We start from the raw sequence: 11632 nt of genomic DNA, 5'->3' as shown, positions 1-11632 counted from the left end.
CGGGCCCCGAAGGGCCGTGCCAGGCGGTGCCCGCAGACGCGGCCTCCGGAGCCGCCGGCCTGGCCTCGCACCTCGTTCCTCACCTCATGCCTTGTGGCCCGTGTCAGGGTGGGGACACGTGTTGGCTGCCGACGCGGGAGCGGGACCGTTGGTGGCTTCTCACCTTCCTCGTGTGGCCCTCTCCAAAAAATCTCTGCTCTTGGCATATCTTCACACATGGGAGCTGGAGAAACTCCAGTGTTTGATGTAGAATCTCCTCAGGAGCCTGAGCAGCTGAGCAGCAGGCCTGGCTGTCCCACCAGCCTCACCCCTCCCAACGGGGGAGCTGGGTTAACAACCCAATCAGGAGTTGTTCCATGAGAAGCCAGCGACCCAAATTCTGAATGTTCTGAAGAGGTAAGGGGATGATTGATAGCAGTTGCCATAGGTGACATAGGAGAGTAGTATAGGATGGAGATGTAGTTTATTTCCTGGCCCATCATAAATGCTCTGTTCTGGTGTGCACTTGAGCATCTTCCTATGCCACAGGTCTAGAGTGTGCCATGTGGTAAAAGCAATCCACCAGTTGCAATAACAGAAATATTCCAAACTTAGAACCTGATCATAGTAGCCATAAAATCCACTTGTAAAAGATTTATTCTGTCTGCGAAAAGTAGATGAGGCTGTGGATAACTGGCTTCAGCAGAGAAGGAATTACCAATTACTGTAAATGTTTGTGAAATTTACATGAGATCTCAGGCTAAGGTTGCTGTCCAGCACAAGGGCTTTCACCTCAATGGCTTTTACCTCAGGGCTTTCATTATCAACACCCTAATGACTTAAAACTATGATATTTTCTTGGCTTGTGCAGGATCAAGGGGGCAGAGAGCATAAATTGTTCTCTAGAGGGAAAAACCTGTCAGTGCATCAGGGAGTACCCTTCTCTGGGTAGCTGAAGTTACCTCATTTGAAGGGTATGCTGAAAATTTGGTGAGGGAGTTGAGTGATGTGATGTGGAGGAATACTGAAGGTTTGTTTGTTAAAGTAGGCTATAGAGAATTCCCAAATCACCACTACAGGCAATTTGCCCCTGAGGTATGCCGACAAAAATTCCTAGCATGAACAGTATCTGACACGATGAGCAGTCTGGGCATAATTAGTAAAGGGAAGCATGGCAATATCAAAAATCTATCAGTTAGCATCAAGAGGCTTCCTCCCCCCCCCCCCCCCTTTTTTTTTTCCCTTCCGATTTTGTTGATGATGTTAAAAATGAGGCTTGCTGAAGCCTTGAATGTTAGGATTAAGTCTTTAATTTATTTTATTTTATTTTTTTCAGATTAAAACTAGCACAAGTATAAAAAAAAAAATTACTGGAAAAGTGTACATCTACAGAATGAAAGTATGTAGGTTGGTCCAGGGTTGCAAACCACATCAGCTACTACACGTTGTGTGGCTTCTGCGGCTTCCAAGATAAAAGTGAAAATAAAGAAAGCCCATTTAACAGAAAAGCCAGTCTAGATTTTATTTTTCTGAGGCAATGTACTTTATTAAACAGATTTACTACAGAAATATGTGGATATACCAGATGTTTATTTGAATGAATATTCATTCGACATCAGGTCTCGAAGGATGACACTTTATTCTTATGAGGTTGTGTTTTTCTTGGGTATGTTTGTTATGTAGGAAAAGTGCTGAACTGAGAGTTACACTGAAGTTTGAAGGAGAGGGAGAAATGCTGATTTTAACAGCCCTTGTTACAAAGCTACATATCACAATCTTTTTGGCTTTTCATATCACTTGTGACCTGACGTCAGTGTATTTTTAACAGATGAACCCATCATGAATGCTTTTTCTCTGCCAGTTTGTTGGGTATTTGAACTGTGAAAGTGAAGCTGGTATTGTGATGTGCAGAGCCTTCCCAGGGACAGTTCAGACTTGTCTGAACAGTCCTGGGCTCTCGGGAGTGGCTGAGGCCTGCATTATTTTCCCTAATCAGTTGCTTTTGTTGTTTGTGGGTTTTTTGTTTGCTGGTGTTTGGTTGTTTGGCTCATTGTTTTTAGTTTGTTTTTTTACAAGCCACACTCCCAGAGGTGGTTGATGTTTTTCAGAAGGTCTGTGTCTTCTTGGGTATGTCTCCATCCCTGTTCTGTTAGAGCACAGGTATGAAGTTACTGTCAGCATGTGGATGTTTTACAGCTTCTTTGGGCTGCACAGACAAGTAAAAATATTTTTCTATGTTTAGGAACTCACAGTTCAGTCTTCTCCATCTGACATGAAATGCTGTAATAGCAAACAACTCAATACCTGGCACCAGAACTAGGGTGAAAGGCATTTTTGGCTTCTCAGAAGAAAACTATGAAGGGCAGAAAAATCATTGCTTGATCTCCTTGCCCCTATGATTTTAAGGGTGTACAGATGGTAAAATAAGGCTAGCATACATTTTTCATGAATAAGAGCAGCTCAATTGAAAATACTACTTAATGTTTACAGTCATGTACTCCATCTTCTTTATCACAAAATCGTTGCTTCCTGACAGTAAATATATCTCCACCTAGCAATGCATCTTTCTCTTCCATGTGTGCTCCCACACCAGCCTGTGTTTTTAAAACACCTGTTGGAGCTCTGCTAAAGCACCACAGCTAGGTGAGCACAAAATTCACAGCCAGGAAAGGAACAAATTATTTTTTTAAAAGTAAATGGCATAAAATTTAGATTGTTTTTAGTAGTAATTGGTGGCATAGTAGCAACTAGTGTTCCTTGTAAGGAAGATCCTGTACAAGTATCCAGCCTATATTTTCCAAAGACAATTTGAAATTTTTACAGAGAGTAAATTAGGCAAAAAAAGAGTAGATTAGGCAAAAACCTTGGGCCAGGAAGAGATGTAGTGACTTATAGAAGGGAGTGCAGGAAGCCTGCTGTAGAGTCGGTAATCACAGCCCATCCTGTCGAGTCTTGAACTTAAAATCACCACTATAAATAGGATTGTTTTTACACTGTGATACTATAGGTTCACTTGGGTTTTTGAATGAAAAATAAGCCTCTAAAGAACAATGTTCCTACTGTGTTTCAATTAATTTGTATCTTCAAGAATTTACAAGAAAAGCAGAGGTAATATTTTTGTCCTCAATCCAAGAAGTACAGTAAGGTTGGCAGTGGGCAGGAACCAACCATTAGGAAACCACCTCCCAGTCCCTTTGTCAGCTGGTGTTTAGTCCATCTGTTCGTTTTATATTGCCACCTTCAAATCCTGGCACAGGAATATGGTGGAGGAAGGATGGGGACGGTGGTGGGGGAAGAGATGAAGGCAAGAGCCAGAACACTACTGTGCTTCAGTTGTTTGAAGAATGACTTTTTGGAGGCTGTTATAGCTCAGCAATAGTCCTGAGACAGCTCTAATGCTCACTGTCATGAACCCTGGAATTTGGGATACTTAGAGGAGTTTTCAGGATATCTTTACTTTCTCTGGATTCTTACGTGCTTAAATAAAGCCAGGAGAAGAATTTTACCAATTGTACTTTAACACAGGACTTAGCTAGTTATCCAGAGTTCTTTATAGTGTTGAGCACTGCAGTATCTAAATCAGTAGAAAAATACTTAACATACAGTAAAGCACTACAGATATTAATTAATTTTCAACATAATCCTATGAAGTAGATAGTAAGTTCTGCTCTATGGTATACAGTGTATTTGATTATTTTTTTTTACACACTAGAACACTAAATGATCAGTTGGGTACTAGTTTTTGATAGACAGATTAGTGTTAAGCACTTAAAAACACAACAGGTAAATCTCTGTTTTTGAAGCAATGCCATGAGAAACTTTAATTGGAAAAAAAAAATCTTTGATGTGTATATATGTGTGTAGTTTCAGCTTGCTTCAAGACAGACTTAATTTTTAGTACAGTATCGTGTGTTTGACTATAGTAGAGTAAAATGCAAATACTGTCAGACATTTACCTGCAGCAAAGTGTCAGAATGATCAGTCTTAAAAGCAACTGTATAAACTCCATAAAATAATTTTGTGTGGTGCATTTGACAGCATAGTGTGTAAATGACAAGTTAGAGAGAACTTGGCTGTAGAGATACAGCCCTGGCAGACCAGCATTCTCAGAAAAAATTCTGAGAAAAATTCTGCCCCTTTTCTGCTCACGGGGTGCAGTAAAATACCCCTATCATTTTCACTGTCTGATATTCTGCTATGAAAGTAGTAGCTGTTGCTGTGAATAATGTTAAAGGCCTAGTAAACTTCTCATTTCCCGGCTACAGAGAGAGATTTTCCACCCCTAATCTCAGATGAAATTATTTATAAGCATATTCACAAGCATTAATTTTAAGTTCTATTGACAGTCTGCTTAGATTGGAACCCTTTGGCTTTCTAAAACCTTTGGCTCCAGAAGACCAAAGTTTGAGTGAAAGCAGAAAGTTAATAGGCTGGTAGTAAGAGAGCTAGTATCCTCAATCATGCCAGCCAGAAGAAAGCAAGATAGTTATAAAGTCAAACTCACTTGATCAAGTTGAGGTCATAAAGAAAAATACACACAGGGCAGGCATTAATCATAAGCTGATTGATGTGTTTGTTTTGTTTTCTTTTAAATATTAAAATGTACATTACTAAATTGGTCCATCCTGAGGGTGTAATTAAAAAAAAACGATCCTGGACAGCTCCTTACTGCTTCAACTGGGCTAACCTGTTTCCCTGGGGTCAGGTGGGCAAAAGATTTCTTTAATCACTTTTAGGGCTGGTGATAGTTGGCACAAACAGCCCTAACTGCCTTGTCAGCAGTTTGACACATTGGCCCCCAACAGACTCTTCACATTTTGGTTTCTGACGTCCCATGGCAGAGGAAGGAACTGCTCAGCATTTAAAGAAAATCTTACAAATCCCTGAGAGCTGTCACACCCTTTAGTGATGAGTCACAGTGCTTTACATTTCCCTGCCTGGAAAGCCTGTGACACTTCTAAATGCACCCTAATTATAGGGTAAGGCCCATACCTATTTTCCATTATCATGTCTGCAATGGATAAAAGCCCAGCTTGGCCGATCGCCTATTCTACAATAAAGAAGTAATACCTTTTTTAGCGTATAAAGATTAGTGTTACAGAAAACTCCTGTGGAGTAGCTTTGTGGCATCTTGCTTTTTGACTAGGAACATTACTGTCTGCATTTATCCATTCCCTTCCTGCTGCAGAAGCCCAAACCTCCCACAGAGGGACAGGAAAGACAGGTCAGGGCCCCATTATGATAAATCACCACTGCAAATACCTGGGCAGGGCTGATCTTCCACAGCCTGGACTCCTAAGTTTGCTGGGCACTCTGCAATAGAAGGTGTTGCAACTCCCAGGAGTCTCTTTTGTGTTCTGGACGGTGGGAGTTGTTCTCATAGCAGTCACAGCAGGAATAAATGTGTGTCAGGAGTGGATCTCCTCACTAGTGGTGAGGGCTGAGAGGGGAGGACAGCCCTGGCTAAAGGGCTTCCAAATATTTCCTCTGTTACCTCTCCTGCTGGAGTAGTCACTTCCAAGTGGAGAACCTTGGTGGTGCTATCTTAAAAAATTGTAGCTAAATCCAGCTGAGATGGAAAGTCAGGCTTTGGGGATACACTGGAAAAACTCAGGGCAAGAATGGATTTAATCCTGTGGAGTAGGTGGAGGGTTTATATTTGTTACTGAGCATGTGGAAAGATTTTTCCGAAATTTGTTTGATGAAGTGGTACAAACTTAGAAGTGAGCTGCTTTTGGTGTTACAGTAATTTTTATCACCCCTGTCTGTGTGATGTCAAGATGTGACTATCCTCAACAAGCTCTTTTAGAATCACCAGCCAGAAATCTTTGCGCAGGAAGTAAGTTACGATTAGCAGATGTGTGGCCAGTCAGATTTTAGTCTTGTACCATGGTTTCAACAATAAACTCTTTTTACAGTTTTTGATTATTTCTATAATGAGAATTTCCATTTTACACTTTTGAGCAACATCTTCCTTCTCTCTGGAGACCCTCGTTACTGCTAGGCAGGCTGGGTAGCTGCTGATGGATGAGTGTCCTTCCTGACCAACCACATGTGCTGTCTCTACGACACTCTCAGCAGAGAATGAGAGATCAAGGATGTTCTCTATGCCCCTGCAGAGACAGCTGCACTGCCAAGTGCAGTTATTTCTCAAATTGTTTTTGTCTTTGTCTTAAATGCCCATTGTGTCATTGCCCTACCTTTATTCACATGTATGTCAACAGACTGACTGTTGTGTGTTTCCAAGTGCAGTAATGCCAGCTGCTACTGGAGCCTTCCTGCACAATGCAACGTGGCACTGCAGTGCTTGCTTCTACTTACAATGTTTAATAAATATGTAAATTAACCTATGCTGTCTCTTCAAGTAGGAGAGTTGTATGACTGCATTTGTATATCACTGCATGTGCTATTCATGAGGGTGGCACAATGTGGAGGGGCAGGAGCTTGAGGTGGAAGTTTGAAATATAATTAGTGCAATGAAAATGTCAGTTAAAGTGTAAGTTTAAAGTGGTTTACTTTTTCCAACCAGTTAAGCTGAAATTATGATTCTGTGCTCAGCACAAAGCTGGTGAGAAATACTAGGAAAAGTCTGATCTCTGCTTGGATCAGTCTAGCATTTCCTATTCAGACTTGCATTTCTAACAGTTATCTTTTGGTACTGTTTACTATGTTCTCACCAATATTTAGTATGAATATTAACATACTATGTTTTTAAGAGTATTTTTTGGTTAAATAAAAATAAAGGAGACTTCTATGCCAGAACAATATGTACATGGTGCTAACTTCAAAACAGTAGAAAAAATATGCCAGTGAAGCTGCTTCTACTCTTCTAACATCAAAAGATTACTTACTTTGTACTGCATCCATGATCTTGAAAGCGATGAAAAAATCTCTCAAGGCTATTCTTATTCCTAAGTTACCTTACGTAGTTTTAATTCATTTGTTAAGCTGAGATCATAATTCCTGAGGTCTGCTTATTTTGTCCCTTCTTCAACTGTGTGTGAGAATGAACTCTTGGCCTTTGCTGCCAGGCTTCACCATGCTTTTAAATAGGAATGTTCTGGCTAGTAGATTGTATTAATCCTACTGGTGGATATTTTAAGATAGGGAACATCTTGGTCAATGGAGTAAAATTAATCTAATTTAGTGTTGAACTGGGACACAGGTAGTTAAAGCTAAGTGTTTAAATGCTAGCATCTAAACAGGTGGCCAGATTGTTTTTTAAAAAACTAGTAACTCCTATCAATATTTTATATATGATATCTTCTAACATCCGGTACAGATATCTGACGTATTGGTGTGGTACTTTCCTGTCATAGCATCAAACTGAGGATAAAGGAGATGTAGAGCCAAAGAGGTTCTCTTACTGGTAAAAGCATATCTATTTAATAATAGACATTTTACAATGTACATTTTAACTCTCCAGAGTACATTTTTTCCTATTTAATTATCCTTCTCAAACTTAACTTTGAACTAGTATGGTGGTATTATAATTCTGGCTAAAATGCTTGTGACACCTTTTTCAATGAAGAAATACAGTGACATTAAGTTCATTTTATCAAATTAGTAGCTGTTAGACTTTGGTAACATGGATAAGTGACTCAGATTGTGTAAAATCCTGAAGCAAACAAAAATCTTACTAATGATACATTTTTTTTCATTGGCTTCTTGCACCAAGGAGGCAGTGAAGTCAGTCTTTACATTTCCAAATTCATCTTTCAGAGTATTCTACACAAGTAGGATTATGGTTGGACTCAATGATCTTAAAAGTATTTTCCAACCTAAATGATTGTATGGTTCTAAGTAGACACGAAAAAAGGGCAAATCGACTTATTTTCTTTGTGTTGTTTCTCAGCAGTTAATATATCATTGATGGGGACATTCTGAAGTATCAAAAAGCACAGGTCATACAATTAAAAAAAAAAAAAAAAGAGAAACAGAAACAAGCGAGAGAAAACATTTATCTACCACTCCATGGTATTTATATACATAGATCTCCATTAGCATTGTCCTTTACTACACGCTGATGCAAAAAAAGAGGGGTTTCCCAAGATTGGTGCTTTTTGGTTTTTCATACTGGGGAAGTTAATTTCTTGAGGCACTTCGGTATTCACACAGACTGCACTCTGACATTCCCAAGCCATCTCTCCAATCCACCACATGGCTGTCATTTTTTTTTTTCCCCCTGAGAAAGTGGGGCCTCCTGCAGGTAACCACCACTTGTAAAATATTTCATTTTTCTTCCCAAGTCTTTCTCCATTTTATTAACAGTGCTGTCATACACTTCAGTGGGTGGTAATCATGTAGCAGGCTCAGGACTTAATATAATTCAAAGATGTGGTGGATTCCTGGGAAAAGGCACTTCCTAGAAAAGTACAATGTGCCTACTTGTGATTTCGGGTGCTGCCCATCCACTTTTGCTGCAGGATGTGTCAGCACCTGGCAGAGGATCTGTGAGATTGTCAAGATTGAATCTGAACAAGCAAACTTGTATTTTGGTCAGCACCATGCTCCAGGTAGATGACTTCTCTTGACATTTCCATGTACAACAGAACATCCAGCTAACAAATAAATAGTCTTTTTCCGCCAATCACTTGAAAGGGGAGATTTCTAATCTGCCTTCATGTGTATATGTTCACTAATAGTGAACCTGCTGCCTGGAATCTAAGAGGTATGCTTCACTCTGTAGGATTGTCCTGCACAGAATTTGGATCAGTTTCAGAGTTTAAAATCTTTGTTTTCCAAGTCAGTAATTTGAGCAGTTTATTTTAAGACTGTTCTCTCCTGCCATCTACTTTACTTAGCAACAGTGTTTCTCCTAACCTCAAAAGTAAGCTTCATGACAGTAGAAGACATTGAAGACTTTCAAACCCCTTGCTGAAATGGCAAAGAATGACCACAACTTTCACAGCCTTCAGGGTAAAGTTTAAGATGTTATTTTAACCCTGCTATCCCCATGATGTATACAGCTTAGAGAAGCAATGAAGAAAAGAGGAAAGCAGAAAAGATCAGCAGGGAGAGCGAGAAGAGGAAAGTAAGTTAGATAAACCCTGTCTGGGGAAAATAAAGAGAGAATTTAGACTTGTGGCCTGTTGTAATATTTGATATTAATTCTTGAGAGGAGATCATATACTGTGGGAAAGAGCAGCAGAGATTGACAGATGAGATAGATAACATTGCTACACTCTGACCCCAGCAGTCACAGAACTGTTCCGTGTCTGAGTTTCCTCAGCTGTTGTCACCGTTTGACTTAGGTCCGACAACAATGCTCTCGATCCCCTCCCCCCAACCCAGGTAGGGAAGGAGAGAGAGAAAAAGAGAGAGACTTGGCTGGATTGAAAACTAAACTACACAGCTTTAATTAAAACACTAATGAATGATACAAGAAAATATATACAATTATATACAGATATGTTCAGGTATGGGCAAAAGCCTCTTGCCTCCCCCCACCCCCAGCAACTCCCACAGCACTTCCCTGAACTGGGAAGAGTCCTGAGGAATCCCGGAGCTGCTGCTGGAGAAAGCACAGAGTGATGAGGATCAGGAGAGCTCGAGCCTAAGGGTCGACGGTGATGGATGAACAGAGTCCTCCCCGGACGCAGGCCATGGACCGAAGAGAAGGGAAGAAGAAGAAGAAGGAGGAGGAAGGAAGTTGTCTTCTGTGATCTCTGACCTTCCTTTGAGCTTACGTAGATATATGGAAGGGAATATCTCTGGCCGATTTTGCTGTCTGTCTAACTCAGCCTCCTACGGGGGGGTCACAGATCTCCCCATAGTGTCTGAGCCGGCAGAATGAAGGTGCGACCTTGAAGCCCCAGCAGTTACAAAAACATTCCTCTGTCTTGTCAGCCTAGCAGAACACAGAGTTTCTAGTTAAAAGAAAGCTTACTGAAGGAAAAAAAAGTCAGTAAAAGGAATATTGGCTTCATTCTGGCTCAAACCAGGACAGCTGTAAAATGACAATTGTTCTTCCTTACATTTCAGGGTCCTTAGAAGCATTAATTGGTGCTTATTGTTAAGTCTTGTTGAGACCACCAGTTGGAAATGCAGAATAACCTGTCTTCTGGGCTGTCTTTTCTATCTCTAAATATTTTAGCCAGGTACTGTCAGTTCAGAGTTTCTTGGAAAACAGTCAACTATAAAAATAATAAGAAATGGTTGTTGTGAAACATGTCTAGTTTTGAAGCACAGGAGTTTTACTAATGTGCTCTCCTGTTCACTCTGCTGTGGTGCTTGTGTCCCCCTCCCCATGCACATTAAGCATAGCCAAGTTGTAGAGATTGCTCTGGCTGCTTGTGTGACAATTCTCTGGAAACAAATTAGATATTTTCTTTTGAAGGCAAGAGATGATTTCTTTACAAGAGGTGAAAACAGAGCTGTAGCCCTTGTGCTCTTCTCTTGATGTCTGGCTTTCCACAGTTATGCAGAATTGCACCAGTGGCACAGTTGTGAAGAGCATGATGGGCATGGACAGTTATTGAGGTGACTGCCTTTTACATCAGCAGCAGCACTACCCATCACGGTTCTCCTGTTAGCAAGGAGAGAACCAGAGCTGATGAGATGGTCTGGCCCTCCTTAAGACAATGTCAGGAAAGGATTAAAATAATCCAGTCACTTCTCTACATTTTAAATTAACATTAAACCTGCAATACCTTACTAAATTAAACCAAAGAGCTTTTCATCTTCAGATCAGGTTAGACTTAATCTTTAAAATTATTACCAGTTTTATAACATTTCCAAACCAGCCATAGTGTCAGTGGCTACATACAGTTACTCATTATTAGTTACCTATTAGCTGTCACAGAGCTCTGTAACTTTTCTTACCATGACCTCTTTCCCAAGAGCATAAGCATTCTTTTACTGAAGCTTATTTTCAAACATTATTCAAATATCTGTGCTGAAAGCTTCTCATTCTTGCAGCTGCAGTATGCAGCATTCTTTTTTGTTCCCTCTGCTCCATCTTGGAGAGTATCAATGACATCCACAGCCTCTGATCACTGCCATCTCTTATGACACCTGTCTTTAAGAAGCAATGAACTTCTTGGCAGTCTACATCTGCAACTGTTACATAAAGCTAGTTTTCACTTCCTTGCCTTGGAAAGGCTGAGCAGATGCTGTTTCCTCTGAGAAGTGGAAGGATTGAGTGGTTAACATCTCCTCTGCAATGCCCTCCTCTTTTCCCCTGCATAATTTGCATAAAGATGAATGAATTTTGCTTGCAAATAATTTGAGACGATGTTCTCCAGAGGGACTAGTTGTTAATCAGTGTCAGTCTTTTCCCCTCAACAAGGTAGTTTTTACTCTCGATATACTCATCTATTCTCCTTTCTCTCTTTCATTTATTCTTCCCTCTCTTCTCTCATTTCCTCTCTCATCTTCCTCTGTCCTTGCATTTGCCTATTTTCATCCCTTAAGTTCTCATTTAGCTGGCTGGCCATCCATCTCATTGCCTCACTAGAATTTTCATTCTAGATCAGCTCTTTACTGCCTGATTGTCCAGCTTTGGCACCTCTCACCATAATAAAACAACTGCTCCTTGTTGGTGCTTCCTACAACTGGTTTCAGGCTTGGTTCCTTAGGAAATAAAATTTTTGTGAGTATACAGTATGAATGTGTATATTTATCCTGCACTGTGAATAAAGTATTAAGCCTT

This window comes from Chaetura pelagica, unplaced genomic scaffold (assembly GCF_000747805.2).
Source record: "Chaetura pelagica isolate M959 unplaced genomic scaffold, ChaPel_1.0 scaffold3, whole genome shotgun sequence".
In the NCBI taxonomy this organism is placed as follows: domain Eukaryota; kingdom Metazoa; phylum Chordata; class Aves; order Apodiformes; family Apodidae; genus Chaetura; species Chaetura pelagica.
This window is presented reverse-complemented; position numbering follows the sequence as displayed.